Raw genomic sequence first — 15,717 nt, 5'->3', positions numbered from 1 at the left:
CCTAATGAGTGCAGTAAATGCTGTACAATGGGTACAGGATAAGCGCTTTGCTGCAAAGCTTTGTTTATCATGCACTTGTAATCTGCACAGATGCTAACAGACCTGTCAGGCTTGACAGGTGTCAATATAGGGGTCTCCCAGCATGTGTAATCTACCGGCTCTATGATTCCCTGGCCAATTAATTTGTCTAGTTCCAAATCAATTTTATGGCGGAGAGCGAAAGGTACTCTCCTGGGTTTTAGCCTGATGGGGGCTATACTGGGGTCCAAGTTAAAAGATATTGGAGTCCCCTCATACTTACCTAGATTGGTGCTGAAGATGTCCTCTAACTCCTTAAGGAATTCCTCAGTGCTTTCGTCTTGTATAGCGTTGATTCTGGTCACTTCTAGGCCCAGGGCTTCGAACCAGTCAAGCCGCAGGAGGCTCTGTAGGTCTCTGTTGACTACCGTCACTGGTAGCTGGCTGCAGAAGGTCTTGAACTTCACCCAGAAGGTCCCCTGGTCCACAATGGGGACTCCGTTCCCCTGGTAGTCACAAAGGCGGATGTCTGTAACCCGCAGCTGATGCTTTTTAAGGCTAGGGATAGCCTGTTTGAGTGCTGCCCAAGACATTATGTTCAAGGATGACCCCGTGTCAATCTCCATATTGCATGGAAAGTCCTCAATGAGGACTGTGACTTTCTGCTTTTTTGGCCGCTTCGTGCGGACTTGGCCTATGGAAGTGTGGTAGGTGACTCTGGTGTCGCCTTCTGTTCGCCATGGCGGCGGCTGCCATGCCCCTTGGTTGGGCCTCTGCTGGCAGTTAGGTATGCTTCTGGGCTTCCAGGTTGTAGCAGGGTGATCGCTCCTGCAGATCTTGGCGATGTGCCCCTTGCGTTCGCAGCGTTGACAGATGGCATCGCGAAATGGCAAAGTATTCTGAGGTGGTTTCCTCCGCAGCCAGCGCAAGGTGGGAAACCGGTTCAAATTTTTGCACTGGCTTGGTGTGATCACTGCTCATGCGGTAGCTGTCATCTTCGCTCTCTGAGCCTTCAGGCTCTGTGGCCTCACAATGCATGCCTGCGCTCTTCCGCGCACTCTTTGGACTATTTTGGTGCTGCAGGGTTTCTGTTGATTTAATTGAAGACTCAGTAGCCATGGTTTCGCCTAGGGCAATTTGGAGAGTAAGTTTAGTTTTTGCTAATAACTTCCTCTGCAGGTCAATGTCCCTAACACCGCATATGATGCCGTCAAGTAGTAGTTCATCAAGATCTCTAAACTCGCAGTACGCTGCGGCCTTTCTGAGCACCGCAACATATTTGTTGCTGGATTCCCTTTCTTTTTGGTTACGGATGTTGAATTCGTGCCTCCGGACGTATTTAGATGGTCTGTGAGCATAGTGTGTTCTCAGTGTCTGTTGTAGAATCAACCAAGCGACCAATTGGAGTGGTGTTGGCTTAGACAAATCCTTTGCCTTCTTGAACACCTCTGGTCCGCAGTAGCTCAGGAACATATTCTTTTTCCGGCCTTCAGAAAGGCCCATGAGGTCGTTGGTTTCGAGGAAGCAATCGAACCTCATCATGTAGGATACCCAGTGTTTGGTGGCTGGGTTGTACTGAATCGGTGGGGCGTGCGTTGTCATCTTGTGTTCCTGAGCACGTTTGAATTTGCCGCTCAAATATGGCTGCTCGATGCCGCGCCGTGCTCCCGGCTGGATTGACTTGCTGGATTGTTGTGCTCTTTTTGTCTGCCTAGTTATCTTCCGATCCCATCCTCGTCGCCAGTGTTAGGTCAAGTGAATGAAGGTACACTCAGGCTTCAGAGTAACAATCAGCTCTTTATTAGCACAAGTCAACTATGTACAATCCAGCAAAGGTTCAGTCTGACAGCAGCCCTTTTATAGGGAGCTGTCAGACCCTTCAAACAATCAGATTGAATCTCTGTTCCCGCCGGAACAGAGGACCTTGGTGTAAACTATTACCAATGTTTCTGGTATCTAACAGTATTGGCCGCCTATCTCAACATAGGGCAACTCTGGGTGGTTCACAGTCATAAAAATCTAATTGAATCATATAAATCAAAACAGAAATAAATAAAAGCTAAACATTAAAATCTAAGGACAGGTGGGGAGGATGGGGGTTGAGTAGGGGGAAGTGGGATCTGTGGTTACTCAACCACCTCCAGTGTGCTGGTCCCCCATTGGGGCCCCAAGCCAACTGGCACAATCATGTCTTTAAGCCCTTACAAAAGGATTGGAGGGTTGGCACAAGTGAGGCAAGCCAATTCCAGTGGGGTGAGACAATTAGCTGGACCCAGGCCATAAACAGCTTTAAAGGTGATCACCAAAACCTTGAATTGCACCTCGATGTGGGCCAGCAACCAATACAGCTCACAGAGCAGTGGCATCACAGGGGCCATCGTTCCCCCACCCCAACCCCGCATTGCTGCACTCTGCACCAGTTGTAGCTTCTGAATGCTCTTCTAGGGTAACCCCATGTAGAGTGCATTATAATAGTCCAACTGTGAGATGGCTAGGGACTGAATGACCGAGTGCAGGGAATCCTGATCCAGGAATGGCCGCAACTGGTGCACAACACAGAGTTGTGCAAAGGCTGTCCTAGCTATGACTGCCACCTGTTCCTCAAACCGGAATCACAAGTCCAGGAGAACACCTAAGTTGTGGACTGTCTCTTTCTGGGCCAGTGTAATCTCATCCAGAGTCAAAGATGACAAAGGGTTCAGTTCAAGTCTGTTGTCTCCCATCCAGGCCTCCATACCTCCAGGTACCAAGAGAGGGCAGGCATAGCATCACTTGGGTCACCACCAAGAATGGAAAATAGAGAGTACCTGTGTAGGTATACTGTGCATACCTCAACCCATGGTGATGGATGATCTCGCCCAGCGGTTTCATATAGATGTTGAAAAGGAGTGGAGAAAGTGCCAACCATTCCCATGGTTGAGAAACGATGCTTTAGGGGGATAGAGACAACTTTCCCATCAGTCCAGTGACAGTTGTTTATTTAAAAGTCTGGAGAAAACAGAAGACATATTCCCACATAGCTGGAGGACACAGGATTGAGCTTGTTCTCTGAATATTATTTTGTGTGTCCCATAGTTTTTACGTGACAGCTTGTCATTTCAGCTGTAAGAGTGCCTTGATTTCCTGTATGTCCAGTTTTTCCTCCATAGGCCCTTTACCTGACTCTCTAACTGATAATGCAATTATTAATCTTCCATTGAGTGATACTTTCCTATTTATTTGTGACTTAAAATAATTGTTGTACAAAAATAATAGGTTTTAACTGAGCGAAGAATTGCTTCTGTGTGTGCCTTCTTCCATGCCCTTTATATCAGCATTTTAGAGAGGTCCATTGTATCTACTGAGGCTAATCCTGAGTTTGAGAAACTGTACCCCAGAAGAAAGTCCTACAGCTGAAGGTCCCCACTCTTTCCTATCCCCTACAGGAGCAGAAGTAAAGGAGACCTGCCCAGATCCAATAAGATTCAAGACACTCTGATTATGAATAAATAACACACTTTAATTTTTTGCTTTCAGAATGAAAGATGGCTGCTTAAGGCAGGTACTAAAACAGAAGTCTTACAGTCTCACAGAACTACATGATTTATATAAATATGAGAATTATCTTACAGAGCAGAAACTAGGGGGGGGGGAACCCCAGTCCTTAGACACATGCTAAGAAAATGTATTCCTTCTGTCTCTCTCACTCTTTGTCACCCAATAATCAGGCAAGTTGCTTTTCAAACCCCATTAGCTTTAAAATGTCAGAAACTCCATTTTAGTTGACTTGCAAACATCTTGTTTCTTTTACCTTCCTTTTGGCACTAGTTGATTCCTCTTGTTTCTCCCCTCCCTCCTGACCCTGATCCAAATCTGGATTGTCAGATCATTGCTTTTTCCAATCGTGATCCAGCAATTATACATCAAGCTAAGTCCTCGGTTTCTTGGACTCACCCTGCCCCTGGCATGCCTAGGGGTGCATGTTGAAGGGGGCAGGGCTTCCATTGTGGTTACCGTCTTGACATAGACAATCTTGATGATGTCTCAGATCCTGCACATTGAACTGATTCTCCTCACAGTGGAAACTTGCTCACTTATCCAGCTCCCTTAAATCCCTTTTGTGTCTGAATTTTCTTTCTCGGCTCCCCAAATCTGACAGCATTATCCTTTCCTTCTCTCGCTTTGTTTTATGAGTGATTCATGAGAAACCTCCCTCTCGCTTGCCTTCTTTTTCCTTTACTCTCAGTTAACCTTTCACTTTAAATGCCTGATTCCTGTTTATTTCCTCAGCTTGTTTCCTAAGCTAACTACTTCATTTCCTTTTTTCCAGCTACTTCTTTCAGGCTTGGTCTTTCTGGGTCAAAGCTTCTATCGGTCAAAGTCCCTAGATATGTTCCTCTGAATCCAACATCGTATACATTTCCTTCACTCAAAATTTCATTTCTTTCTGTTAACTCTATGGGTGATGCCCTGCTCTCAATAGAAGGTCCCAGTTCAGGTTTATTTGTGAGGTTCCCACTATCTGGTGAGAGTCTTTGTATTTTAGACTATGATCAGCTTACCTATCGCCCGTTCCTTATCGACATATCCTTCTGCCTCTGCTTAGACACCCAGATTTCTAACACCCAGATTATTTCTTTGCTTGTCATGACATCCCCTCCATATGAACTTGCACCAACGTTATTAATTTCCTTAAGTTCACCGCAACTTCTGTGTTACATCATTTTAAGCAATATTTTTTCCCCTTTGGATAATGACTTCTTTGGAAAGGTATGTTTTTGGATTATGAAGCTGAGGGTTCCGTTTCCTTTTCCTTTTCCACACAATTTTTTTAGCAGCCCCTTTCATTGTATTGTATTAATTGTATTAAATATCCTGAACAATAGGAATGATGTTCCTGAAGGAACACAATAGCCAAAGAAGACACTGTTGCTTTGCACATTTTGTGGCCTTCTCCAACCCTGAAATATACATCAGCTGAATTTTATCTCTTCTGTTTCTGAAGGCCAGACCTCAGGGACCCATCCTCTGGAGCTCCCCGGATCTCATGTTTGGATCTTATCGTCCCAAGCAGGGGAGGTCAGGTCTATTGAATTCATTTCAGTTTTTCAGTAGCCATGTGTCACAATGACTAATTGTAGCCTTAGTGTTAAGAGACACAAATATCCCTGAATACCAGTTGCTGGGCTGGTTGCTTTGACACCCTGCTTTGGAGGCCCATGTGTCTTCCTTGACAAAGGAAAGCCCTGCATTTGAGGGCATCCTCCATCTCATCTTTCCCCACCATGTTATCCTCCTGATGAGTTAGATCACAACCTCAGTTGTGTCTAAAGGGCTGCCAGGAGCAGGTGCCTCTCCAGGTCAAGGCTAGCTGAAAGATAAAGACCCATGAGGCAGGAAGGCGGCTGAAACAGTCCATCTGCAACTGATGCCTGGACTAGCTGGGAATCTGAAGAAGCCCACAAAGAGTTTCCAACATGTGTAAGAAAAAAGAATATGCAGATGCTTTAATAAGTTGAAGCTGTGCGGATAGTTTGGTATGACATGTGAGCCTAAAAGGTGGATTAACTGAGCAAACGAGTTAAAATAAACATGAATAACTGTGTTGCATGAATATCATCACATTTCTCTATTATCTTCTCAAAGCTAATTATAAGTAGCTTCCTGAATAATTTAGAGAAGAAATCATTGAAGGATTTGTCTGAATCCTTAAATGCAATGCTCTGGAACAAGGCTTAGGAGCCAGCTCTTCTAAAGCATTTGAAATTGAATGTATGAATTAGCAAATGCCCATGTTAAGTAAAGCTGTGTCCTCTTTTGTTGTTGTTGTTGTTGTTGTTGTTTTGGGTGGAAGTATTAAGGGGCTGCCCTCTGTCTTGAGGACCTCCGGAGGCACCCCAGGGCAATAGACCAGGCTGATCCATCAAACACAACTAGTTTTCCAGGGTTGCCTGAAACCAGAAGCAATCCTTTTTTGTTCTACCAAAATATGAAAACTGAGCCTTGATGCTCCATGTCATATAATATATGTGGGCACATGCATAATTTTGTATTTATGTATTTATTTATTTATTTACTTACTTACTTACTTACTTACTTACTTATTTATTATTTTATTTATTTATTTATTATTTTATTTTATTTATTTTATTTATTTTATTTATTTTATTTATTTTATTTATTTTATTTATTTTATTTATTTTATTTATTTTATTTATTTTATTTATTTTATTTATTTTATTTATTTATCTTGTCATGTATATGTTTATATTAGAGGTGGAGGCCCTTTGGGAGCTGTATGCAAGGTAATTGTATTTTAATGTATGCCGATTACTGTGCATTCAAAGTGTCAATAAGGTATTCTATTTTATTTCATTTTATTTGTTTGTTTGTTTTGTCAAGCATGTGTAAGATAATAGATATAAATAAGTACATGCAAGATTATGAATACATGAAATGGATACGAATAAATGGGGTTGTTAGGTAGGAATGGTAGGCACGTTGGTGCACTTATGCATGCCCCTTACAGACCTCTTAGGAATGGAGTGAGGTCAACAGTAGACATTCTATTCTATTCTATTCTATTCTATTCTATTCTAGTCTAGTCTAGTCTAGTCTAGTCTATTGTATTCTATTCTGTTCTTTTCATCATGAAATAAATTTCACATGACTGTGTGTGTGCGTGCATGCTGCATTTGCAGCCTTTGAGTCACTGCTGACTCCTGGCAACTGCCTGAATAAATCCCTGCAGTTTTCTTGGTAAGATTTCAAAAGTGGTTTGCCATTGCCTTTTTCCTAGGACAGAGGGAGGGAGGGAGAGGGAGGGAGGGAGCGGGAGAGAGAGAGAGAGAGAGAGAGAGAGAGAGAGAGAGAGAGAGAGAGAGAGAGAGAGAGAGAGAGAGGGAGAGAGACTGACTGGGTGGTCACCCTTGTTCAACTTGGGCAAGAGTTTGGAACTAGTACTTTGGAATTAATCCTGCTTTGGAGGAAGATTTTTTTTTGCTTAGTAGCTCCTTAATTTACTAAATTTTCTAGCTCTTTTAAATGGATATTACTTGGGGGTTAGCATTATATAACTGGATGATAAACATAATTTTTACTGGTAAAGAAACATAGACCCTCCCTCCACCCACCCACCTAAAAATCAGAATGGCTAGAAAATAAAAAGCTTTGGGAGAGATGAGTTAATCTGGAAGGATTGGTTTATTCTCTAGCCATGACTTTGGCTGCAGATTTCACTGTCCTTAGCAGGTCAGGCAGCAGTTCCTAGTCAAAGCCTCTGAGTGGCAGCATTGCTTTCTTTTCTTATGCTTCCTGCATTGACTCAAATATGGGCTACCTTTTGTGAGCTTCTCAAATGTCATTCAACCATCTTTGATTCGAGCTACGAGATGAAGAGAACAATTTCAACTGTGTACAAAATTTGCAAACCAAAAGAGTTGGATGAATCCCTGAATCAAATTCTCTAAGAATAATTTCTTCAAAACCTATGCTTTTTCTTTAAAAACACTGAGTTTGGCAGACAGCACAGCCCAGGTTAACATTTTATCATTTAGATTTTCCTGAGACCTGGCTAGGCTAATGTCTATCCCAGTGGCATTTTAGCAAAGATTGTGGCTCGTAGATCCCTGTAGTACAATAATATGTTAGATCTAAACCCTCAATGGACTTGTTTTACTGCAATCTTAAGAGCCCTTCCCGTAATTGTAGCCAAATTTACCATTTTAGCATTCCAGAAACAAGAACTTGTTTCAACTTTCCAATTCAACGGACACTCCTTGGTTTTCTGGTGCTCTGTATTAACCAGGTCTGACTTTTGATTTTTTTGAGGTTTTTTTTTTTTGTAGGCTACCTGTTTCTACTTTCTATGGCATGATATTACCTACATATTTATTTGATTTTAATCTCAGATTCAAGTCTTATTGAAAACAACTTTTGTTGCAGCGCAAGGTCCACCAGATTTTTGGAGAGCAGTCACTCCCTGGCATGCTACTAGAGGACCACAGTCTCTGACTCATAAAAGACATTAACCAGAGGCACAGGCACCCATAGTGCTGTTCACCAGCTTCAAAATTGGATGCACAACCAGATAATTAAGGTTTCATCTCCCTTTTGTGTGTGCAATGCATGCAACCCATATTAAAAAGGAAAGGATTAGCTAGTTAGGCCTGCCATTTTGAGGCCAGGGATCACCACTGCAAAGACCTCTAGCCAAAGATAACCTCCCTCTTTGCAATGTTGGCATAAAGTACAGTAATCTCATGAGCCCCGTAAAACAATGATGGGCCACGTGGAGTCATCTCGCTCTTGTTTTTCTTAAGCCTTCACTTAAGAATCTTGAGCATGACGGCATTAACTGGAGACACTTTCCAATAAAAAGTAAAATTTCTTCAGTAAAAACATACCAATATTACCTAAGCAACTGGCAACCATATTGGATATACAATGCACAATTGGCTGAATCCTTGATTTCCTCAGCAGGTGGGCACATTTAGAATTTTGAGGACTTGTTTTCATTTATTTATTTATTTATTTATTGTTTACAACAGGGGTGTCGAACTCAATTTCACTGAGGGCCACATCAGAGCTGTGGTTGACCTGGGGGAGGGTAGGTGTGGCCAACTGGGTGGGCGTGGCCAGCTTCACACCACTTCCCAAACTGTTTCCTCTTTGCATTGGGCAGAGCAGGCCGAAGCCACACTGGCCTGATCTTTCTTCTTCGCATTGGGTACACCAGCACAGTCCTGCGTGCCAGATCTGACCATATCATGGGCTGGATCTGGCCTGCAGGCCTTGAGTTTGACAACCTCTGGCTTACAATATTAAAGAGATAAAATTTGACAAAATCTATACACAATAAGAACTAAATAAAAAAAAAGATAAATACACAACCTTAGTAAAAGATGGGAAAGGAGGAAATAAGTTGAGCTGGGGGTGAGGAGGAGAGGGGGAATCTGTTCGTAGTCTGTTCTGAAGTCTATCAGTTCTTTAAGCTCTTGCAGAAGGTCTGAAGAATTGGAGCCAACCTCACTGGAGGGAGGGGATACTACTGCAAAATGGCTGCTTAGGAGATCTTAGGGCAACCAGAGGTGGTATTTAGCCGGTTCTGACCCGTTCTGGTGAATCGGTAGTGGAAATTTTGAGTAGTTTGGAGAACCGGCAAGTACCACTTCTGACTAGCCCCGCCGCCCCATCTATTCGCTGCCTCCCAAGTCCCAGCTGTTCGGAGTCCCAGCTGATTGGTTGGGTCTTCTTTTGTTGCCCTGCACAGGAGAATGGAAAGCATGGGGGATGGGGGGGAATGGAGATTTTACAGTATTCTTCCCTTGAAGTGGGGTGGAAATGGAGATTTTACAGTATCCTTCCCCCAGGAATGGGGAGGGAATGGGGATTTTGCAGTATCGTTCCCCTGCCACACCCACCAAGCCATGCCCATAGAACCGATAGTAAAATTTTTGAATCCTATCACTGAGGGCAACATAACCGCTTACAAAGCCCTGTTTTACCAGAATGCCACCTGCTATCCTATCTAGTTCCTCCTCTCAGGATATTCCATTCTAACATTGAAGTCTCCACATATCTGGAAGGCAGCCCACCGCATAAAGCTACCCACTGTGGTTCCCTTGTAGCCTGCATGCCTTGTGTGTTTCCACCAGAGGATCCTCCTCAACTATGTTGTGTGTGAATGCTTCACCAACGGAGGCATGGAGCATTTCTTTATCAGGTTCTCATTTTATTGACCAATAGATGAAGGTAAAGGCAGAAGGTGTTCACACAGAGACATTTGGCTGGATTCAGAATTGAGCTGAGCTTTGAACCCAGAGTTTCCAGGATGACAGCAACATTCCCTGGGACTATCGTGGAAAGTATCTCTTAAGAACTTCCTGCTTTGAGGTAGACAGAGGAAGGGATCTATTTCTCACTTTGGCAATAATATGAACAAAGAGGAAAGAAGAAATTGTGAATTAACAATCCTAAAGGATTGCTCCCCCCACCTCACACCTTGCTCTCCATTCAGGCTTTGGACAATAAACAAGGTCATTTCATTCATTCAGTTCATGAAGTAAACAAAGTCTCACAATAATAAATTTCCCCCTTTCCGTTCACCCTGCTCTGCCTCCCCTCCTCTTGTCTCTAAGAATAGCTGGGCCTCCCTAACTCCCTTCTACCTTCATCTCTGCCTCTGAGAAACTGACTTGCTGCAACTTCCTCAAACAGAGTTCAGGGTTCCACAAAAGAAGCAGCATTTCCTACCCAGTGTGGGAATCTCACCTTCCCGGGTAACATCTGCATGGATACACCCCTCCCCATCCTTTCTTGTGTTTGTCCGTCATTCCCTTCTCTGTTTTGCAAAACAGAAAAAAAAAAACAGAAAAAAACTTTGAAGAGATGTTATCCCATTTGATTATTATATTATATAATATCAGAACTGGGATGCGGTGGCTCAGTGGCTATGATGCTGAGTTTGTCGATCAAAAAGGTCGGCAGTTTGGCGGTTCGAATCCCTAGCGCCGCACAATGGAGTGAGCTCCCGTTACTTTTCCCAGCTTCTGCCATCCTAGCAGTTTGAAAGCATGTAAAAATGCAAGCAGAAAAATAGGGACCACCTTTGGTGGGAAGGTAACAGCATTCTGTTCCCCTTCGGCATTTAGACATGCCAGCCACATGACCACGAAGACATCTTCGGACAGCACTGGCTCTTCGGCTTTGAAAAAGAGATGAGCACCACCCCCTAGTGTTGGGAATGACTAGCACATATGTACGAGGGGAACCTTTACCTTTTGATGTCAGAATGAAGATGAACATATGCAGCTTCAGTAAAGGGCAGCCAGTTCAGTGCAACTTCAATGTGGAAATACAGCAGTCCTTGCTTTCCCTTCTTCTCTCTGTTGGAGGTTGAACCATATGTGCTTGTGAAAGTTTCTGAAAGCAGAACCTGAACAAGTGTTTTTTGGAGAAGCAGATGTTGTAATTACATCAGCAAGGAGATGATTTATCAGAAATGTATCACAGGAACAGGCCCTGCCAAGCATCTAGCCACCTGCATCTTTCCAGGTGGAGAACATTTGGTCCATGCATGTGTGACTGAGAAAAAAGGCAGGAGAACCTGACCTAAGATTAACATTATTTAAGACAAACATCAGGCAGAGTGATAGATAGAAGGGACACAAAGTAGTCAACTACACCATACTTCCCCTCTTGTGATCAGTAGATCATGAGATGCTGAAGTCTTTGTTGCATGTTTTGGATCTCCAGGAACCAAACTGTCAGGGTTCCAAATAGCATTAAAAAAAATCAGACTCCAAGGCAAAGTATTTGTTCAAAGTTCCAATTTATTAAGAGAGCCAGGTTGGCACATCTGGGAAAATCCAAATCTGAGAGCTTCCCAGTTTTCCCCACCTAGTTGAAAGTTCAAGATCCCCACACCCACAAGTCCATCATATGGTCCAATCTTCCACTGCCATGCTGGCAGTTCCACCCATCCAATTCCGGTCAGGTGTAGAGATGCAAAGGATGACCTTGGCTTTCTAGAAAGAATTTTGTTGTGGCTACATAGTATGTGACCTCTTACAACCCTCCCCCCTTCCATTTTCCCACAATAGAAAATGCATAGTAGAATAATAGAAAGTGTGGCAGGCCAAAGACCCAAATGAAAAGATGGCTGCAGGCCTGACACAAACACTGGTTCAATAATAGGAGAAGAGTATGGCAAGAGTAGGGCACAGGCCAGGTGTTTTACTTACAGCGCTCCACTTCTGACGTGGACGAAAGCTCTAGGCTTCTTCATTGCCAAGATAAATGGGATTTGGAAATGTGTTTAGCATTTTTTAAGCCAGCATATTCTTCTAGTGGCTTCCATACTTAACATCAGCATGTAGAATAAACCATTCCACCATGCAGAATGAATTAGAATAAATGTGTAAAATTATGAAAAGAGTGTTTGGCTTTGTTTAACATAATGACTGAATCAACCTAGTGCAGTTACATAAATCACAGATTATGATTCAGGGTGTTGTGAGAATCCACCTCAATGGGATTTTTTGATAAATTGTGGTTCAGTAAACATGGTTTAACAATGTAGACATAGCCATCTCTGCTTGACTTAGGAGGGCTTGATTCTGTTAATACCACTGCTTGATTGGTATATGGCTCCCCATCCTGGCTTTTAAGAGTTGCTAATGTATCTTGTCAAAGATCATTATTTATCAGTAGAGTTTCCCAGTACTTTAAAGGAAGCAGTGAAAAGACCCCTGCTTGAGTAACCTTCACTGGCAGTGCTAATGTCAGGGTTCCAAGTAACATACCCACAGCAAACAACACTCCATGGCATGTAGATTCCTCAAAGAATCGTTTTATTGGATATGCTATTGGCACAGGCTGGTGAAAACCAACTTTAAAAGTTCCTGCAGTTTTCACCTAATTAAAAGTAGTTTTTCACTTTCTCAAAACTATCAGTCACATGGTCCAATCAGGATACAGTCCAGTTGCTAGGTGACCTCAGTCCCCTCCTTCCAAGCACCTGCTGAAATGTCCTTGATTTCCAAGAGAAAATATTTTGTTTTGGCGACAAACCCCAGCTATCTTTATTCCTCCCCCCAATCCCTTAGCTCCAGTTGTGACAGCCCGAAGCCTCAAATTGGCCTCAGTCAGGGTTAACAGCTGATGTTAATGCATAAGCCAGTAGCCAATATGCCATGTTTAGTTAAATCTATGAAGCATATAGCAGCATAGTATCTCCAGGAAAGTGATTATCTTCAGTCTTTCCTGTCCAGATATTGTTCTGAATTTGGCATGTAGATATCTTGTCATCTTGTTAGATGATCTGCACAGGTAGTCCTTGCTTAACAACCACAACTGGAATTCACAACCCTGTTGTTAAGGGATGTGGTCATTCAGTGAGTTATCCCATGACCCAGTGGTGGGATTCAAAAATTATTACTAGTGGTTCTATGGGCGTGGCTTTGCGGGTGTGGCTTTGTGGACGTGGCAGGGGAAGGATACTGTAAAATCCCCATTCCCTCCCAATCAGCTGGGACTCAGGAGGCAGAGAATTGATGGGGGCGGGGCCAGTCAGAGGTGGTATTTACCAGTTCTCCGAACTACTAAAATTTCCACTACCGCTTCTCCAGAACTGGTCAGAACCCGGTGAACACCACCTCTGCCATGACCGCATCTCGTGGTTTTACTGCTAGCTTTTCCATTGACTCTGCTTGTTGGAAGCTCTCTGAAGAGCACACATGAAGAACCAGTGAAGTGCCCAGATGGATGGAACCAGTCCAGAACTGGCACTCCACCAAAACTGGTGTTTCTCTCTACAGGGAACCCCCATAGAGTTGCCAGTTCTACATGTTTCTAGACCAGTTTAGAAGCATGGTCTATAAAGTGAGGAGATTAATCTTCACACACTTGTGCTTTCAAGCATTTATCATCACTGTTGAGGAAATTATATGCCTGGAGACCTCCCTAGGTGTTTAAGACTACAAAGTACATAATATACTGCAGTTTGCCATCTACTGTACATGCACTCCAGAGGTGCTATTCAGCTGGTTCTCGTACAGGTAGCGGCAGCTGCGGGAGGCTCCACCCACCCACCCCGCTGTAATGTGCGAGCACTGTGCATGCGCAGAAGGTGGTGCGCATGTGCAGACGCAGTGCGTGCACTCACATTTGTGAACCAGTAGGGTGAATCCCACCACTGATGCACTCCAACATTAAGAGGCATACCAGTATATTTGAAGGAAGGGAAGAGACATTCCGATTGGGCTCAGTTCTGTTCAGGTTATTAACACTCACACTTTAACAGGTTCTCTATTAATGTTGGTGGGGAGGCTGTCACTGACTCACTGAACAAAGGACTTTTTCTCTCACTGTCTGGCCAGAGCACTAGGTTTTAGCTGAAAGAACAATCTTGGCAGCCTGTGGCTACCTATCTTATGAATGAACAGAAGGGCCAAAGGAAGCACCTGCTGGGAGAGGAAATCCAGGACAACTTTTATTATCCCTTTTCACAGGTCTATTCAGAACTCCATTAGGGGTTTCCTTTTCCCCTTGTGGGTTGCTTCTGCATTCATTTGTGGCAAAAAAAAGAGAGAGAAGACCGCGTCCAGTCCAACCTGATGCCAATAGAGAACAGCCAAGACTCCATATTCTCAACCGAAGGGATATTTTGAAAAAAAAAAAAAACTAGATTCCCTGGTGACTCATTATCACAGTTATGTTTTGCATATAAAAGATGCTGCAATTGTGTGCGCCTACTGTAATTTTTAGCTTGTTTGTTTTGGGCTCTTTTTCGCAGAGCTCTCTGCTTCCCTTCAGAAAACGCAAATGCCACTTCAGTAGATTAGGCAGATCTTTTTTTCACGTGTTACGTGACAACTGGGATTCACCGGTGTTTCCTATGGATGATTGGTTGTTGGCTACATTTTTTTTAACAGGTTGCCTAATCAGCATAATTAGCGGAATGAGAGACAAGTGAATTCAAATCACGCAAGCCAAATAGAACAAAAATAGCAAACAGTGCAAAAATGCTACACAACACAGAAGGGAATGATAAAAGAGTGTGGAAACAATAGTACAGGGAGCCCTTGACTTACAACAGTTCATTTAATGACCGTTCAAAGTTACTAACGACACTGAAAAAAGTGTTTTTCACATGTACAACCTTTGTAGCATTCCCCATGATCATGTGATCACATTCAGATGCTTGGCAACTGGTTCATACTTATGACCGTTGCTGTGTCCTGAGGTCGTGTGATCACCTTTTGCAACTTTTTGACAAGCAAAATCAGTGGGGAAACTAGATTCACTTAACAACTATGCTACTCTAATCAACTACTATGATTCACTTAACAACTATGCTACTCTAATCAACTACTATGATTCACTTAACAACTATGCTACTCTAATCAACTACTATGATTCACTTAACAACTATGCTACTCTAATCAACTACTATGATTCACTTAACAACTATGCTACTCTAATCAACTACTATGATTCACTTAACAACTATGCTACTCTAATCAACTGCTGTGATTCACTTAACAACTATGCTACTCTAATCAACTACTATGATTCATTTAACAACTATGCTACTCTAATCAACTACTATGATTCACTTAACAACTGTGGCAAGAAAGGTTGTAAAATGGGGCAAAATTCACTTAACAAATATCTCCCTTAACAACAGAAATTTTGGGATCAATTGTAGTCATAAATTGAGGACTAGCTGTAGTAGGAAAGTAGCTAATTAATTGGGATCTAATCACAAGGCAAAACAGATGAAAGAAAATACAATAATAAAATACATAGATGATAAACGCAAATAATCAGCCTTCATATAAGTACAGCATCCTTACATGATGCCCCAATGTGTTTATTATAATGGTTCTTAGTTAAGCTGCCTTGACTATATAAAATTAGGAGTTCTCCTTACAGCATCCAGATGTGCTGACTTAGCCTTCCTGATACAGTAAAAAGCAGATGCTTGGTCCCCAAAATCTTCTTTTTATTTCAAAGGCTGTGAATTATGTTCATTTACAGCCCGTAATGAGTCCCAAATAGTTTGTAAAGAGTTTGACAGTAGGCTGTCAAAGTCTTTCGGGATAAGGCTGATAAGCACCCACCTTTATCTTCCTTGAAACACTGCCAAAGACTTAATTGGGAATTAGCTTGGCAAGGCCATGCAGAGCAAAGAGTCAAAACAGAGTTTCAGAATGT

The sequence above is a fragment of the Natrix helvetica genome (genome assembly GCF_964273705.1).
Source record: "Natrix helvetica genome assembly, chromosome: 2".
NCBI lineage: Eukaryota > Metazoa > Chordata > Lepidosauria > Squamata > Natricidae > Natrix > Natrix helvetica.
The sequence above is the reverse complement of the archived record's forward strand: the minus strand, read 5'-3'. Positions refer to the sequence as shown.